Source organism: Lagenorhynchus albirostris, chromosome X, assembly GCF_949774975.1.
Source record: "Lagenorhynchus albirostris chromosome X, mLagAlb1.1, whole genome shotgun sequence".
Classification (NCBI taxonomy): Eukaryota; Metazoa; Chordata; class Mammalia; order Artiodactyla; family Delphinidae; genus Lagenorhynchus; species Lagenorhynchus albirostris.
This window is the reverse complement of record NC_083116.1, coordinates 42,256,420-42,273,373: the sequence shown is the minus strand read 5'-3', so window position 1 is coordinate 42,273,373 and position 16,954 is coordinate 42,256,420. Positions and strand designations below refer to the sequence as shown.

Here is a 16,954-nt window from a genome sequence, read left to right as displayed (position 1 = left end):
GTGCCCCGGTCCGGGAAGATCCCACATGCCGCGGAGCGGCTGGGCCCGTGAGCCATGGCCGCTGCCTGCCGACACCTTGATTTCAGATTTCCGGTCTCTAAAACTATGGGATAATGCATTTCTGTTGTTCTAAGCCACGAAGTTCCTGTTAATTAGTAACAGCAGCCCTAGGAAACAAACACACACACTAACCGTATACCCCAAATGTCACTGATTGTGAATAAACCCCACTCTATCCTATGTTTTTGTGTGTGCCTGTGGGGATAGTAATGATAATAAAGATATATGCAAAAAATAAATATGGCTAAATTTTTAAACTCCTAATGATTTTTACTGTATTGATTCATTTAATGCTCCAGGCACCCCTAAGAGGTAGATAGAGTTGCTCAACCCCATTTTCTAGATGAAAAACTGAGGGACGGGGAGAACTTGGCCTAGGACTACACAGTTAGAGAACAGGACAGCTTGGGTTTGTACCTCACGCTCCAGAGCCTGGGAAACTGTCAAAGATTTGTTGTTAAGTAACAGAAGCAATCTGCATAGCATGTATAATTTAGGAGGTCATTAAGGCAATTTTCATGTATTAACATATTTATACAAATAGCTGGACCTAGTGACCTTGGTGAGAGCACGTTCATTGCAAGATTCAATAGTGCAGTGAGATAAGAGGTTAGTGGGAAGTGAAGAATGTTAACCGGGAATGCAGAAAATGCTTTCTGGAACTTTGATTTTGAAGGACGGGGGAGAAAGGGAGAGAGAAACAGAGGCAGACAGAAGAGAGAGAGAGAGAAACAGAGACAGAGACAGACACAGAGAGAAGGCCTGTGACTGAATGGGGAAAAGGGGTCCAAAGAGGGATTTTCTTTTACATCTTCAGTTCCTTGAAAGTATAAAAGTTAATATTGCAGGAGTCATGTCATCTCAGATTTAACCTTTGAAAGAAATTTCCCATATTTCCCTCTTATTTCCACTTTAGAGTTAATGGGATGCCTCCAATGAACAGTATGGGTTTTTGAGCTCAATATATATTGAGCTATGAGTGATAGGAAGAATGGATAATTGTGTGTCAAAGAAATGGTAGTAATTTGTGGATCTTTGCCTCTCAGGGAGGCAGCAGGTGGCTGAAATCCTGGTGCGACATGATCTGAGGACCCCTGCACTGTTGAATGGGAAACAAGTATAGAATTTTCCTATAAACGTATTAACATACAGAGCAGTCCAGGAGCAGCAGTTAGGCAAACACTATGGCTTGCTGCCCTGGTGCCATCTCTCACTGAGCTCACCAGGTGAGTCAAAGGCAAGCCTGTCTTCCCAGCGTGGGGAACTGGGTTAGGGTCTGCTCGGAGGCACGATGTTGGGTAGCTCTTAGGAGCTTCTGAGTCTCCCAAGAAACTAGAGATCCTTCTGTCGTTAAAACTTTGAACTCAAGGCATACCAGAGAGAGATTTGCTTCCTTCATAAAGATATCTATATTCTCATTAGGAGAAACAATGAGAAACACCTTTCCACAGTGCCTGCCTTAGCCCTAAGGCTCAGCCAGCCCCTGCTACTAAGCCTTGACTTTTAAAGAGCCCTTGAAGTCCCACAATGTACCATATACTTTGAACAGGTTTTCTCATTTTCTCCTTGGGATGGCTGTGTGACAAAAGGATCCCGAGTCCCATTTCATAGACAACAAAGCTCAGGCTCATAGAACCGACAGCACCTCTCCAGATAAGTGGCAGGATTCAAATGAAGTTACATCCGTTGCCCTAAGGAGAGAGAGGACACAGGGCAGCCTCCCTTTGAGAAAATGGGCTTCCAAGGCTTGAGAAGTGAGCATCTTACACTCCCCTGATATTGTGGCCCCATGGGTACTCACCCAAAAATCCCTCTTGACGATGAAGATGATAGTGCACATATGTGTGCACATACATTCTTCACGTTATAAACATTCATTGCATTCAATTTTATAGAAGAACAAAGTAGCTTTTAAAATTGAATTGACGGTGTGTGTATGTGTGTGTTTCTATATGTCCTATGGCTTGTACACTCCACTTCACAATCTTTATCTTCATATCAGACCAGAGCTTGATTCCTATCTCAGATTTAGATATGCCAGAAAAATGGTAGATACAGAGAAATTGCCACCAGCAAGTGAAAAATTCCGGAAAACACTGGCTAACACCATTAACCCAGAGCCTAAACTTCGTCCTCACTCTCCTCGGCCAAGCTCCCTGGTCGGAGCTTCAGAGCTGCAATCTTGGATCTGGCCAGCAGGTGGCTTCCACCTCCATTTTTCTTTCACAAAGAAAATGAGCACATGAGGCCAAGGATAAGAAGATCTTGGAATGTTTTGTTTACTAAGACACTAATTATGTTTGTGAAACTTAGATGTATTACTAGAGCAGTCCCATCTGCTGTTGACCCGAAAAGAACATCGAGTTTATTGAGGTATCTCCTAAGTGTAGGTTGAAGTGTCCACACTGCAGGGGGGGGGGGTCCTTCCCAGAGAGTAGGGTGTTCACCCTCCACCCCCACCCACCCCGTAGAGTCTGTCCAGAACTTTTCCCACTCCCTGTCATACCCTGTCCATGACACTGGGCACAGCCGCCAAGACCCCGCTCTGGAGCCCCATTCTCTCTTCCACCTCCCACCAGTCCTGTAAAGCCCTTCAACAGCCGACCGTTGCCAACACGCTACTGCCACCTGCTATTTCGTCTTCGTATTCAAGACCCGGAGTATATGTTTTTACACTCTTCTTTTACACCTAACAGGTTTTTCAGGCAAAATTAGAATCATTCTATACATAGGTTCATGGGCTGGGTTTTGAGGAAGAGGATGGTATTTTTTTGCTCTTTGAATGAACGTCTTTGTAGAGAAGTTTGACAATGGAGGTACGATGGTGCCACCTCGTGACAGTGGACCGAACTGCAGCATGAACATCGCTGAGCCAGAAGGTGGGAGCGAAAGGCCTAAATCCAGAGAGCTTTCTGGAAGTCTGGGTGGAAAAGGGACACACTCCAGGTACAGGGATACTGAGGTATTTAGACAGAAAGTGCAGCCTCTTTCTATGCTGAGTGGAAAGCTCTATGTGATTTCAACAGAAAGACCATTTTTATTTTTATGTTTTAACAGAAAGGTTTTTTTTTAATTATTTTTAAAGACCTCTGGATAAAGAGGTATACACCTATATAAGCAAAACTGGATCCCTGTCATTTATGATCATTGTAACCCACCTTGGCACTTATTGTGACCATATTTCCATGTAGATGAGTTTCTGTGATAACATTTTAAGTTACTTGACAATAAAATTTCACTTATTTTTTTATATTGCCCTGGTTGTTGCATTATATGAATGCTCCAGAATTCACTTTTCCAGTACTAGTGATGTAAATATAGTTCCTTTACCACGTTTTCTATTACAAACTATAGTGTGCTTAACATTCTTGTTCATATACATGCAGATATCTTAGTAAGCATTTTTATAAGTTCTGGAAGTGTTCTTTCAAAACAATGAAAAAACTATTTTATTTGAACAAACTCTTACTATTTTATATTTCTAACAATACTATATGAAAATTCCTGTTTCTGCACACTTTAGAAATAATGTGAATCGCTGCTAATCTGATAGGCAACAAATCCTCTCTCCTTGTCGTGACTATAACTCGTTTTTGCTGCCTGACTAGAATTCCATCCTATGGATGAGACATAATGGAGTCTCACAACCTCGTGTCATTTGGAATTCAGTGTTCCTTATATTCCCCATTGTCAAGGCTGTGTGGATGGCATTTAACTGCGCTGAAGGGCACAGTTCAGGATTCATGTGGCTATTTGCACATGAGCGGAATGTGTCCTCTTTGAGCACACATTGCGCTCTCTTGTGAGAGTCCTAGGATTCAAAACGCAGCCTGGTCGATGTATGAATATATATGGTGTGAGTGTGTCAGTGTATGGGTGCATGTGTGTGTGTGTGCGCACTGACAACCACATTTCCTTCTGTTTCTTTCAACCCCTTCATGGCCTTGCTTCTCATTCGCTCTCCCTTCCTAAATCCAGGCCCAGGAATGAAGGTAGGGAATTATCAGGATGGCAATCCTTATAACCAACTCCTATCACCATCCTTAACTACGTCCGTCCTGAATGTAACTTGCTTGTTATGGTGGTACAAAAGAAGACCAGGCCAACATCATATTTTATTTTTAATTTTTTAATTTTAAACAGCTTTCTTTGGGTAAAGTTTACAGGCAATAACGTTCACACACTTTAAGGGTACAGTGTGATGATTTGTAGTAAATGCATGCAACCGTCACCATAACTGAATTTTAGGCATTTCTGTAGTTCCCAACACTTCCATAATGTTTGAAAACACTGAAGCCCCGTACCCATACTTAGTACCAGGCAAGCACTGATTTGCTGTCTGTCTCTATGGATTTGCCTATTTTGAACATTCCCTATAAATTGAGTCACATAGTATTTGGTCTTTTATGTTTGACTTTGTTCACTAGCATAATGGTATCAAGGATCGTATATGTTGTACATGTATCAGTGCTTCATTCATTTCATGGCTGAATAATAGTTTGTTGTATGACTATGCCAAATTTTACTTGTGTACTTATCAATTGATAGGCATGTGAGTTGTTTCCACTTTTTGGGTGTTATGAGTAATGTTACTATGAATATTTTTCTCCGAGTTTTTATGTAGACGTGTTTTTATTTCTCTTGAGTGTGTAACTAGAACTGGAACTGCTGGGCCATACGGCCCCTCAACACGTGAGACAACATTACAATTTCAGATGATTTCATTCCATAATTGGAAATACCGTGAGAAAAAAAAAAGAGACAGGTGAGACAGAGTCTAGTGAGGAGACCCTAATAAACATTGTTATCCTGCTGTAGACCTATTTGTAAAATCCCTTTCAATGATGCAAAAGTATGAGACATGTGGGGGACATTTTCAACTTCATTTGAAAGCCTACTGTCTATAGCACACACTTCCCCATTACCTGACTTGGTCTCCATGCAAGGTGTTTTACAATTCTAGATTTCAGGTAACTGCCAGTATCAGTTTGCAATGTAATCCTTGTCTGTAGACAAGCAACTTAATTGTATCCTGGCTAGGGAAACCTCTGTCTCCATTTGGCCATGCATTTCAACACTCATGATGTATAAATGTGACAAAAAGGTGGTTGTTGACTTTGGCAAGATAAATTTCAGTGGAGGAGTGGAGGGACATCCCCATTAGATGAGAGATGAAGACTGAGTTGCAGGGGAGGTCGGGGGATGTGAACTGAGTATCAAGAATTCATTGTAGATCTTTAGTTGCAGAGTGCAGAATATATATGTAAAGAGGTCAGTAACCAGAGATGTGGACAGAGGCCCACAGCATTAAATGATGTTCTATAATCACCATTTATAAGATACTTGAGCAGCTTGAAATCTTAATGAGAAGGATCTATCTCTTCTTAGATTTAACATCTGAATTGACCACACCAGCCTTCCCACACTTTATTTCCTTGTTTCCATTCTGGAGAAGCCTAAAACTTACTGAAGGGATAGTGTAGAGTTTCTTCTTAATGTCTGTTAAACGTATGAACGGATGAATAGGTGAATGCACGACGTGTCAAAGATGTGCTAAGAATTTAAGGATTTTTATCCCTGAGTGCAGAGCTCCTCATGCAGATGACTGAACCCATGGTGGTGGGTGGCTGAGAGGATGCAGCTTCTCAGGGCTCTGCAACTGACAGCTGCAAGATGGGAGCCCTCAACTTCAGTGTTCAGAGGCACATTTAGGCAGACTGCCACACCTTATGTCCTGGAGGGATCCATCCCTGACCTGAGCAGGTGAGTTCACAGACAGGCTTGCCTTCCATCTGGGGGAACGAGACTACTGTCTGCTCAGAAGCTTGCTGTGGTCCAACTCTTGTGCCATTTCGAAAGACTCAAGAACGAGCAGATCCAGCTCCTCTCTAAACTTGAACTCAACATATATCACAAAGAGATATCCTCAATCTCTTTCTAGGGATACACATTGTCCTTAGGAGGCCGCAGAGGACACACACACACACACACACACACACACCCTGGAGCCTTCATGCAGGCAGTAGCCCTAGGAGAACTTGCTGGCTTATAAGGCCGTCACTCATGGTTTGTTAGGTTGCCGATGTCACTGGACCTTTTTGCATTAATAACTAATGCAAATGATGATTAGCAGAAGAGTCTGCATACTAGGGATACTTTTAAATAACCTTACTATCCAATTAAATCTGATGACAATAAGAGAATTTCTATGTTCATGTTTTTCAAGTGTAACAATAAACTACTGAGAATTTCCAGTGTGGGGGTGCATATGGGGAATCCTACAAAGTCTGATATTGCTGGTGGGGATTTCACTTAGTACAACTTTTTCACAGGTTGATTTATCAATATGCATTAATGAATCCAGGAACTTTTGACCTTCATGCATTTGGAGGCTGTTCCTTCAATTATTCATCCTCAGCATAACACCTGTCCCTCTATTATACTGTGCATATTCCTTATGTTGTCTGGGAATTCACTTTCAAACGCTAATGACCTAACCACATTCCCTTGTCTCTACAGAACAGGAAATTGAAGTACAGTGATGTTCACCGACTTGAATAAATACAAGCAGGACTATCAGCCTGGCATCGGAAGTGAAGATAGATTTCAGAAGTGACCCAGGCCAGCAGGAAAGCAAGACTTATTTGAATACGGTGTCATGTGCAGCTGAGCATCATGCAGTCTGCACTTGGACATACAGGGTGTCAGTCTCTGCTTTTCCTCTTAAGAGAAGGATGACCCCCAGCCAAGTTGCTTAACCTCTGTACATTACTGTTTCTCCAGCTACAACATGATGTAAAGATATGTTATTCTCTACCTTCCAGGAATGTTGTGGAAAATGCATGAGATAGAAAAAATGCATGCATTCACAATAGATAAGTCCCTATGATTTTCTGGGCCAGAGGTCCTGCCCTAATATATAACTTTTCCGTTCCAACCACCCTAAGACTATTCACAAATGGCCGTTCAAGTACAAAGTAATGCAAGGACTTATGCCTACTGAATTCATTCAACACAGAGTATGATAATATCTGAAGTGTAGATTGGAAAGTAATTACGTAGAAATAATAGCTTCTTCCATCCCATCTAAGGTCTCAAAAGTGCTTTCCCAGATGGTATCTCATTAGCCTCTACATCTGGGAGGTTTTATCCAAAAAAATGGCCAGCATAGGGGAAACGATTTACCCAAGAACCTATGATGTGCCTGGCCCCCAGTGATTTACTGTAGTGTTCTTCTGCAAAGCCCATTCTTGCTGGGTTACAGTACATGTTATTCTTTTTTTATTATTATTATTGAAGTATAGTTGATTTACAATGTTGTGTCAATTTCTGCTGTACAGCAAAGTGATTCAGTTACACATATATATTCCTTTTGACATTCTTTTCCATTATGGTTTATTACAGGATATTGAATATAGTTTCCTGTGCTATAGAGTAGGACCTTGTCGTTTATCCATTCTATGTATAAATAGTTTGCATCGGATAATTCCAAACTCCCAATTCGTCCCTCCCCCACCCCCTCTCCCCCTTGGCAACCACAAGTGTGTTCCCTGTCTGTGAGTCTGTTTCTGTTTGATAGATAAGTTCGTTTGAGTACACATGTTATTCTTAAGAAATTAACATAATTATTAAAAGTGGAATGGGAAAAGATATGAAATAATGTGAAATGGACCGATGGTTTTCTTTCACACACCCAATGGAAATGCTGGAGTCAGTTTTCCTTTCTCCTAAATTATCTGAGAAATGACTCCAGCACAGAGAAATGACACTGAAGTGAATACGTAATGAAAACTTATACGTTTCCCTTCCATTTAATATTTCCACATTATTGTCTTATAATCATGCTGTTTGGATTGTATCAAGGGAATCTCCTTTAAAGGAAGGTCAGGTATGAGATAAGACTATTCATCCCTATTCAGCACTATATGTATCATCTGCCTGATTGACCTTTTGCTCCTCACAGTAATTGTCTAATATGGATAGAATTGTTCCCATTTTACAAGTGAGGAAAGGCAAATTCAGAGATACTGTGACACAGCTTTTATAAAATTTCCCATCTGCTTTTCACATCCCTTTTTTGCAGCCTCTAATGATCATTGCCTAGAGCTACATTTCATAAAAGGTTGCAAAAGCATGACGTACAAATTCTTTAATTGCTTCTGCATGTATTGGCGGAAATTCTTTTATAAAAGAATTCTTCCCTCAACAACTATGTGTAGGTATAACAAGCACAGGAAAGGCAAGGTGTATATACAGTTCACTGGCAATATTTGCACTTTCAAAAATCAGGTGTTTCCCTAGGATTCTCAAAGGTGAGCAGTGAGTTGGTTTTGTTGGCTTTTTTTTTAGAGTGTCATAGATGTTTCTATATTTGACGTGTTTTAGTGCATGATAGTCATTAATGTTTTTGATGTTCAAATTGTTCTATCTTTGGCCAATGGGAAGCCCTGAGGTTATGAGTCTTTTTGATATAATTTCTGGTATGAGAGTTCCGTCCAGACTCACCTGGTACAATCCTTACCTAGACCAAAAATCAGGCATTTCTCCAAGGAAGCCTGGTTCCTTTTAGTGGGAAATTCAGTCTAGGGACTACAGTTGCTGATTACTACTGTGTTGGTCATTGTTTCTTGCCCTTTCAGTGCATAGAGCCAGTAATATAGGTTTCATATTTAAGAGAATCTACGTCATTGGCTTGCATCCTGGGCTACTCTTCTGTCCCCTTATAGGTACGCATTTTTATCATCTTTTGTATTAACTGTACAGTTCTTAAAATATAAGGAAATATAACATACATTTGTTTTCTCCCCGTTTCATACGTAAAAGTTGTCATATTCTACACCAGTGCTCTCCAACAGAAACTTCTGTGGAGATGGGAATGTTCTGTATCTGTGCTGTTCAACACAGCAGTCATTAAGTACCTGAGTCTTATTCAGGAATTGAACATTTAGCACCTAAAACGTGGCAACTCTGAGTAACTGATTTTTTAATTTCATGTAATTTGAATTTAATTTACTGTAAATAGCTACTTGAGGCTAGTGGCCGTCATATTGGACAGCAGCAGCTCCACACACTTTTCTGCACCTGGCTTTTATCACTGAACAATATATTCTGGAGATGACTCCACAACAGTACAGAGGAGGAGTCTTCATTGCTTTTTACAGCTGCACAGTCCTCTCAGATGTAGATGGACCACAGTTTATTCAACCAGCCCCTTATTGGTGGATATGTCTTGTTTCTGGCCTTCTGCTGTATGAATTGTTCTGGCAGGAATGGCTTTGTGTTTATGTCTTTTTACATTGTTAGTTTGGGATAGATTCTTAGGAGAGACATTGCTGGTTCCAAGGGTAAGTACCCTGGTAATTTCATAACACCGTATCAAATCCCCTGGCTAGGAGTTATATACCATGTTACATTACCACCAGCAATGTACGTGATTGCCTATTTCTTCACTGACTATGTAAATGATGAGAAGAGGCATCTCGGCTTTTTGGTTTGTTTGTTTTTTTCTTTGCATCTCTTAATCCAGAGTTAGGTTTCACACTTTTTAACATGTTTAAGGAACATTTTTCGGGGAAATTCTTTTTGTATCTAGTGCCCTTTCTCCTTCAGAATGTTCTAATTTGCCCTTGCTTTTTCATAATCTTTCTACTACAAGGTAGATAACCTTTGTCATTGATGTAAGTTGTATGTTTCCCAATTTGTAATTTTTCAGTTTAATTTGCTGATGGGATGCTTTCTGCCTTACAATTTTTAATGAAATCAGGTGTACTATGGTTTTCCCTTATTGCTTCTGGATTTGAAGCCATATTTAGAAAACTTTTCTTCACCACTAGCTTTTAGAGGAATTTATTGTGGGTATATGTTTGTGGACAGGAGAGAGAGAAAGGGATCATATTTGAGCGTCAGGTGTAAGAGGAACCCAGAAAAGAAGTGACCGTCATGTGAGAAATATGTGAAAACCATTTCACTAAGTCAAGAGAATTAGGCATTTGGACCAGAGTCTTGGTCCTGTGTTTGTCTTGATAGCTCGGTCTCTACTCTTTTCTGTCTCTTGTGGGTATGGATCCAGGCTCCCCCTGACTGGCAGAGAAGGTCTTCATGAAGCAGGAACTCCATGTCACCTCAAATGGACCTGTCAGATGACTAAATGGATAGAACCACCCTCTTAGGGATAAAACATACAAAACCAGTTCCGAAATGTACCACTCTGACAGAGCAAAGGTCTAAGAGAAAGTAAAACCTCCAGCTGGAGCCTGTGAGAAGAAGCAAAACTGAAAGCAACACTGTTCACCTCATCCTTGACTCTCTGAGTGGTGTCCCATCAGGGAAGGTAATAGCCTACTCGTCCTATGCAAAAGGACGGGGGTTTGAGTTAGAAGGTGCCACAGTTTCCCAAGTTATAGCCTCTCCCACTAAGCTACATCATTTCCTGTTTCCATGCTGGTTTCCAGGACCCAGGGTCAAGCTTGGACTAATTGTGCTTAGAATGGAGCCTGAGGTCATGGGGCTCCATGCGGTGGGCACTAACAACCATCTGGTTTCCTGGGGGCTTTTCCAGTTATGCAGGTCTGGAGATGAAGAGAGGGAGGTTGGGATGCAGATAAGGAATTGGACCGACAGTTCCTGCCACATGGTAAACACACAGTACACATTAATAAATGAATGAGAAGCAGGGTAGAAACTACACATACGCCCTTTTAGTCTTTCTATACACATCTGAATGTTTCAAAGTAAGTTAAGATCACACTGTACTTGTTTTTTTCCAATAGACTTTGAGGAAACTTTTCACTTGTTTTTAAAATATATATTTTCCATTGAGGGGAAAAAGAAAAATGTGTAGAAAATGGAGAGCGATGCCACCTAGTGACCAAAGTCAGAACTGCAGGTGTAAAAGTCTGAAATGGGGGCTTGGCAAAGGATGGGGGATGGAAAGGACTGTGGTGGTGGTGGGGAGGGGAATGAATTTCATCCTAAAGGCAAGATTTCTAGACTTCACACTGGCAGCGATCCTTCTGTATTCATGCCCATGCTGGGATCTTCAAGCCCTGGGACTGGAAATCTGGCCCCTAAGTGAACTGAGTAGAAAGCTGCATGAGTTAGTGTATGAATAATTGGTGTAAAGAAATTTGAGACAAAGGGACATATACAAATACACACACATACAAAGAACTGTCAAATCAATTCTTTTGATCTGCTTCTGAAGCCATGAATATATGAATAGCGTATTGGTAATCAGTTTGCAATCTTTTGTATTTTTAACATTTTACGCAATGTTTCCATTCTGGAAACAGCATAGAAATGCAGTTATAAAATAAAAACATCTTCTATCTTCAACAATCCACACTCAGTGATTTATTACCAAAGAAATCTGTTTAGTGTCTAAGTCAATAAATGTATTTCTGCACTATTATTTTGTGACTTGGCTGCTGATATACCTGTTTAACAAAACTTTATCTCAGTACTTTGTTAGGGCACCAATGAATACTTCTCTTTGTTTAACACGTATGGAAAAATATAGACATGCGTTTTTAGAAACCAAAATTACATTGCCACACCCATCTGTCCCTACCTTTTGCCCACCATAATACAAAGAGAGTTTCTCTTCACTTATAGGTGCCTACTTTCCAGATTTTTCTCTGTATGTAATGCACTAACATATTTAATCACCCTCATACACCCATGTTCATATATATTCTTTTGCAGAAAAAGGGTCATCATATTTTACTTTGTACATCATGACAACCCTGTTGCTTAATATGATTTATTTCCTATTAATTTATTTAGTTTGGTTTGTTTCCAAGTGGTTTTTCTGTGCATCCGCTCTTGATATCATTGACCTAACTCTACTGTTTAAGAATATTTTGTACACTGAAGAGATAAACCTACGTCTGAATACAATATCTCCCAGATTTTCACACACCTTTTGTGACTTTTGAAATGCAGAGGATATCTAATCCTTTTTAATGAGCTTTAGTGTTTTTATTTCACTTCACGTTGTTTTAGAGAGAACAAGTGAATAATAATGCCTTCTGAGATGTCGAATGTCAGTTCATAGGATAAAATGTAACTCCAGGTTACTTTGTGTAACTCCAGATTATGAATCCTGGAGCAGCAATTGGTAAGGTTGTTTCTAGGTCACCTTACTTAACTTTTAAGTTCTGTTCACTGAAATGAATTCAGCAAGGTAGCAGGGTACAAGATTAATATACAGAAATCTGTTGCATTTCATTACACTAATAATGAAATATCAGAAAGGAAAGTAAACAAATAATCCCATTTAAAATCCCATCAAAAAATGAAATACCTAAGAATAAACTTAACCAAGAGGTGAAAGACCTATATGATGAAAACTATAAAACATTGATAAAAGAAATGGAAGGTGATTCAGAGACATGGAAAGGTGTCCCATGCTCTTAGACTGGAAGACTTAATATTGTTAAAATGGCCATACTACCCAAAGCAATCGACAGACTTAATGTAATCCCTATCAAAATACCTGTTACATTTTTCACAGAACTAGAAATAATAATCCAAAAATTTATATGGCACCACAAAAGACCCAGAATTGCCAAAGAAATCCTGATGAAAAGAACAGAGCTGGAGGCATAACCTTCCCAGACTTCAGGTTATACTACAAAACTACAGTAATCAAAACAGCATGGTACTGGTACAAAAACAGACATATAGATCAATGGATAGAACAGATAGCCTAGGAATAAACCCACCCACCTACGGTCAAGTAATCTTCAATAAAGGAGGCAAGAATATACAATGGAGAAAAGACTGTCTCTCCAACAAGTGATGCTGGGAAAGCCGGACAGCTCCATGTAAATCAATGAAATCGGAACACTCCCTCACACCATATACAAAAATAAACTTGAAATGATTTAAAGACCTAAATATAAGATGTGACACCATAAAACTCCTAGAAGAGAACACAGGTGAACCAATCTCTGACATAAATCGTAGCAATATTTTCTCAGATCAGGGTCCCAAGGCAAAATAAATTAAAGCAAAAATAAACAAATGGGACCTAATTAAACTTAAAATCTTTTGCACAGCCAAGGAAGCCATCAACAAAATGAAAAGACAACTTATGGAATGGGAGAAAAATGTTTGCAGGTGATGTGACTGACAAGGGGTTAATATCCAAAAATATACAACTCCATATCAAAATATAAACAACTCAAGCAAAAAATGGGCAGATCTAAATAGATATTTTTCCAAAGGAGACATAAAGACGGCCAACAGGCACATGAAAAGATGCTCAACATCACTAATTACTAGAGAAATGCAAATCAAAACCTCACATGAGTCAGAATGGTTATCATCGAAAAGTCTGCAAATAATAAATGCTGGAGAGGGTGCGGAGAAAAGGGAACCTCCTACACTGTTGGTTCGAATGTAAATTGGTGCAGCCACGTGGAGAGCAGTATGGAGGTTTCTTAAATAGCTAAACACAGAGCTGCCATAGGATCCAGCAATCCCACTCCTGGGTATATATCCAGAAAGAAATGAAAACTCATACACACACACACACACACACACACACACACACACACATACACACACACTGGACTATTACGCAGCCATTTGCAACAACATAGTTGGACTTAGAGAATATTATACTTACTGAAGTAAGTCAGACAGAGAAAGACAAATATTATATGATATCACTTATATGTGGAATCTAACAAATAATACAAATGAATCTATATACAAAACAGAAACAGTCTCACAGACATAGAAAACAAACTTATGGTTAGCAAAGGGGAGAAGGAGGGAGGCGGGACAAATTAGGAGTATGAGACTGACAGATACAAGCTACTATACATAAAATAGATAAGTAACAATGAGTTATGGTAATAAAGTATGGGGAATTGTATTCAATGTCTTTTAATAACATATAATGGGAAATAATCTGATATCCGAATCACTTTGCTGTGCACCTGAAACTAACACAATATTGTAAATCAACTGTACTTCAATTTTAAAAAATACACACAAAAAATTCTGATTCTGATCATTTATAAGTACCTATTGGTCTTGAAGAGAGTTTAGGATTAAATGAGATAAAATGTAAAACCCCTTTCATATAGTAGTTGTGTACATGTTAATATCCTACCATTCAGGTTCTCTTTCCAAAGGGCAACAGCTTGTGCTGCTTTCTGGGTCCAGTTCAGCACCTCAAGAATCAGCTAGTCATTGTGGCCCCCACACCCAGTCCTCTTGGCCCACGGAGTAGGATTTCATCCCTACCATCATCTTCAAGTCCAATGGGGAGCATGACACAGCCCAGATTCCACATCAGGCGAGGTTTCCACTATCAGTCTTTTAAGCCCTGGAATTCTATCATCTAAAACAGGAGGCTGCTTGCTTGATCTGTGTAGAGGGCAAAGTGTAGACATGTGACCCTGGAAAATTTACACATTCTGTGAGTCTGAGGTTGGCCCTCTGTAAAATGGGACTAAGGGCGCCTACTTCTAGACTTGTAAGAAGAAAAGGAGAAAACCTCAAAGAATGTCTGGCAGGCAATAGGACTTTGAGATATATTACTCCTGGCCCACCTTGCCTCCTCTGTCCTATAAAATAGATTTGAAACAGCATCTGGAAATGTAGCAGCAAGAAGTGAACTTTGGTGCCATCTCATCATTTCCTTTTTCCTCATGCTTTCTTGTCTCTTTTTTTTCATTCTAGTTTGACCAGAGGCAATTTCTTATTGAGCCCCAGGAAGAAGGATTAGCACAGAAGAGCAAAGAACAGGAACAGGTCAGCTAGACAGAAGTCATCAAACGTATGTCCAGTTCCAGAGCCATCAACTGACCACAGGACCTGGGTTGAGTCTCTTTCCCTGTGTCAGCCCGAGTCCTAACATAGAAGTACACTCAATATAGAAACAGGGGTTAGGGGTGGGGCCTTTTTGGTCAGAAGACCAGGATTTGATACTGGGAACCATTACTGGCTGGTTGACTTATCTTGAGCAAGTAATTCATCTAATATGTGTGCTATAATTGTTGCTATCTTTTATTACTATTGTGGGTTTATTCTTTCAGTTTTATGAGTATTATTATTTTTCTTACCACCCAGCCAAGTGTGAATGGTAGGAGTGGTGATTAGCACAAAGTTAGGGACGAACCCAACTGAGGCTGGAGAATATAGGAAGTGAAGACAGAGAATGGAGGTGAAGTAAGCAGACAAGCCCTGGGCTCTCTCTGGGTGCCAGGCCCTGTGCCCACCCTTTCATGACTCAGGGAAGGTTCTTACCCAACAGCACTCCTGGTTCTCAGCTGCAAACAGTGGCGACCTGGGGGCTGCCAGGGAGGTGCCCAGATGAAGGACTATACCCTTATTAGCTCCCTCCCCACTGAAGACCACCAGAGCTGCCTCTCCATTGCCATCTCCCTGCTCTTGTCTTCTGGGTATCGGAATAGGTACCCCGTGGAAACTTCCACACCTGACCCTTGAAGGGCTTTCTCCTCATACAAAAGATACTCTACCTTCCTCAGTCCTCAAAGGTTGTCCTGAACAACTTACATTCCCACCAACAGTGCAAGAGGGTTATGACACAGCAATCCCACTACTGGGCATATACCCTGAGAAAACCATAATTCAAAAAGAGTCAGGTAGCACAATGTTCACTGCAACACTATTTACAATAGCCAGGACATGGAAGCAACCTACGTGGCCACTGACAAATGAATGGATAAAGAAGATGTGACACATATATACAATGGAATATTTACTCAGCCATAAAAAGAAATGAAATTGAGTTATTTGTAGTGAGGTGGATGGACCTAGAGTCTCTCATACAGAGTGAAGTAAGTCAGAAAGAGAAAAACAAATACCGTATGCTAACACATGTATATGGAATCTAAAAACCAAAAGCGGTTCTGAAGAACCTAGGGGCAGGACAGGAATAAAGACGCAGATGTAGAGAATGGACTTGAGGACACGGGGAAGGGAAGGGTAAGCTGGGACGAAGTGCGAGAGTGGCAAGGACTTATATACACTACCAAATGTAAAACAGACAGCTAGTGGGAAGCAGCTGCATAGCACAGGGAGATCAGCTCGGTGCTTGGTGACCACCTAGAGGGATGGGTTAGGGAGGATGGGAGGGAGACGCAAGAGGGAGGCGATATAGGGATATATATATATACATATATATATATATATATATATATATATATATACACACACACACACACACACTCTGGATTCACTTTGTTATACAGCAGAAACTAACACAAAGTTGTAAAGCAATTATACTCCAATAAAGATGTTAAAAAAAAAGTTGTCCTGCACACTAAGGAAGGGGGACTCTGAGGTAAAGAAGGAAGTGCCTGCCTCTCAGAGGTATGTCATCTCCACGTTTTTACCTGACATATTGTACTTTTATCACTAATGACTTTAAACATTTCCTATACACAGCCCGTCGATACACACACACAAACACACACACACACGGAGATATGCTGTCAATTCCATTTGGTTTTACTTTACCTCCCCCATGAAATTGAGCACAATGAATGCTTTTCCAAGTTAATGAATGCATGTGCACATGTATGTGCACTATCAAATTCTTCAATAGGGGTTTTGAGGGAGTACCCCTTGGGCCTGTTATATCAGGGGAGAACAAAAGGACCATTTCTCCAGGCCTAGAAACCCACTGTCTAAAAGGGAGGCTGCTCCACTGTCCTCTAGAGAGGGCGAGGGATGGAACCTCATTCCCAAACTCCCACTTACCTGGATAGGTGATAGAAGCTATATGAGGAGGAGTTTGTCATCTGTGAAATGGGACTCATCTTTAACACAGAGCTGTCCTGACGGGTGAATGAGAAAACCTGGGGCTAAGGCAGGCATTATGGAAAGGTGTTTCTCATTGTTTCTCCTAATG

General features: G+C 40.4%; 1 protein-coding gene across 1 annotated transcript in view; it reads right to left on the bottom strand.

Annotated features, from left to right (window-relative positions):
* Window positions 1-16,954, bottom strand: part of LOC132512911 (nuclear RNA export factor 3-like) — a 482,492-nt gene that overhangs the window by 249,041 nt on the left and 216,497 nt on the right. The window lies entirely within an intron of this gene.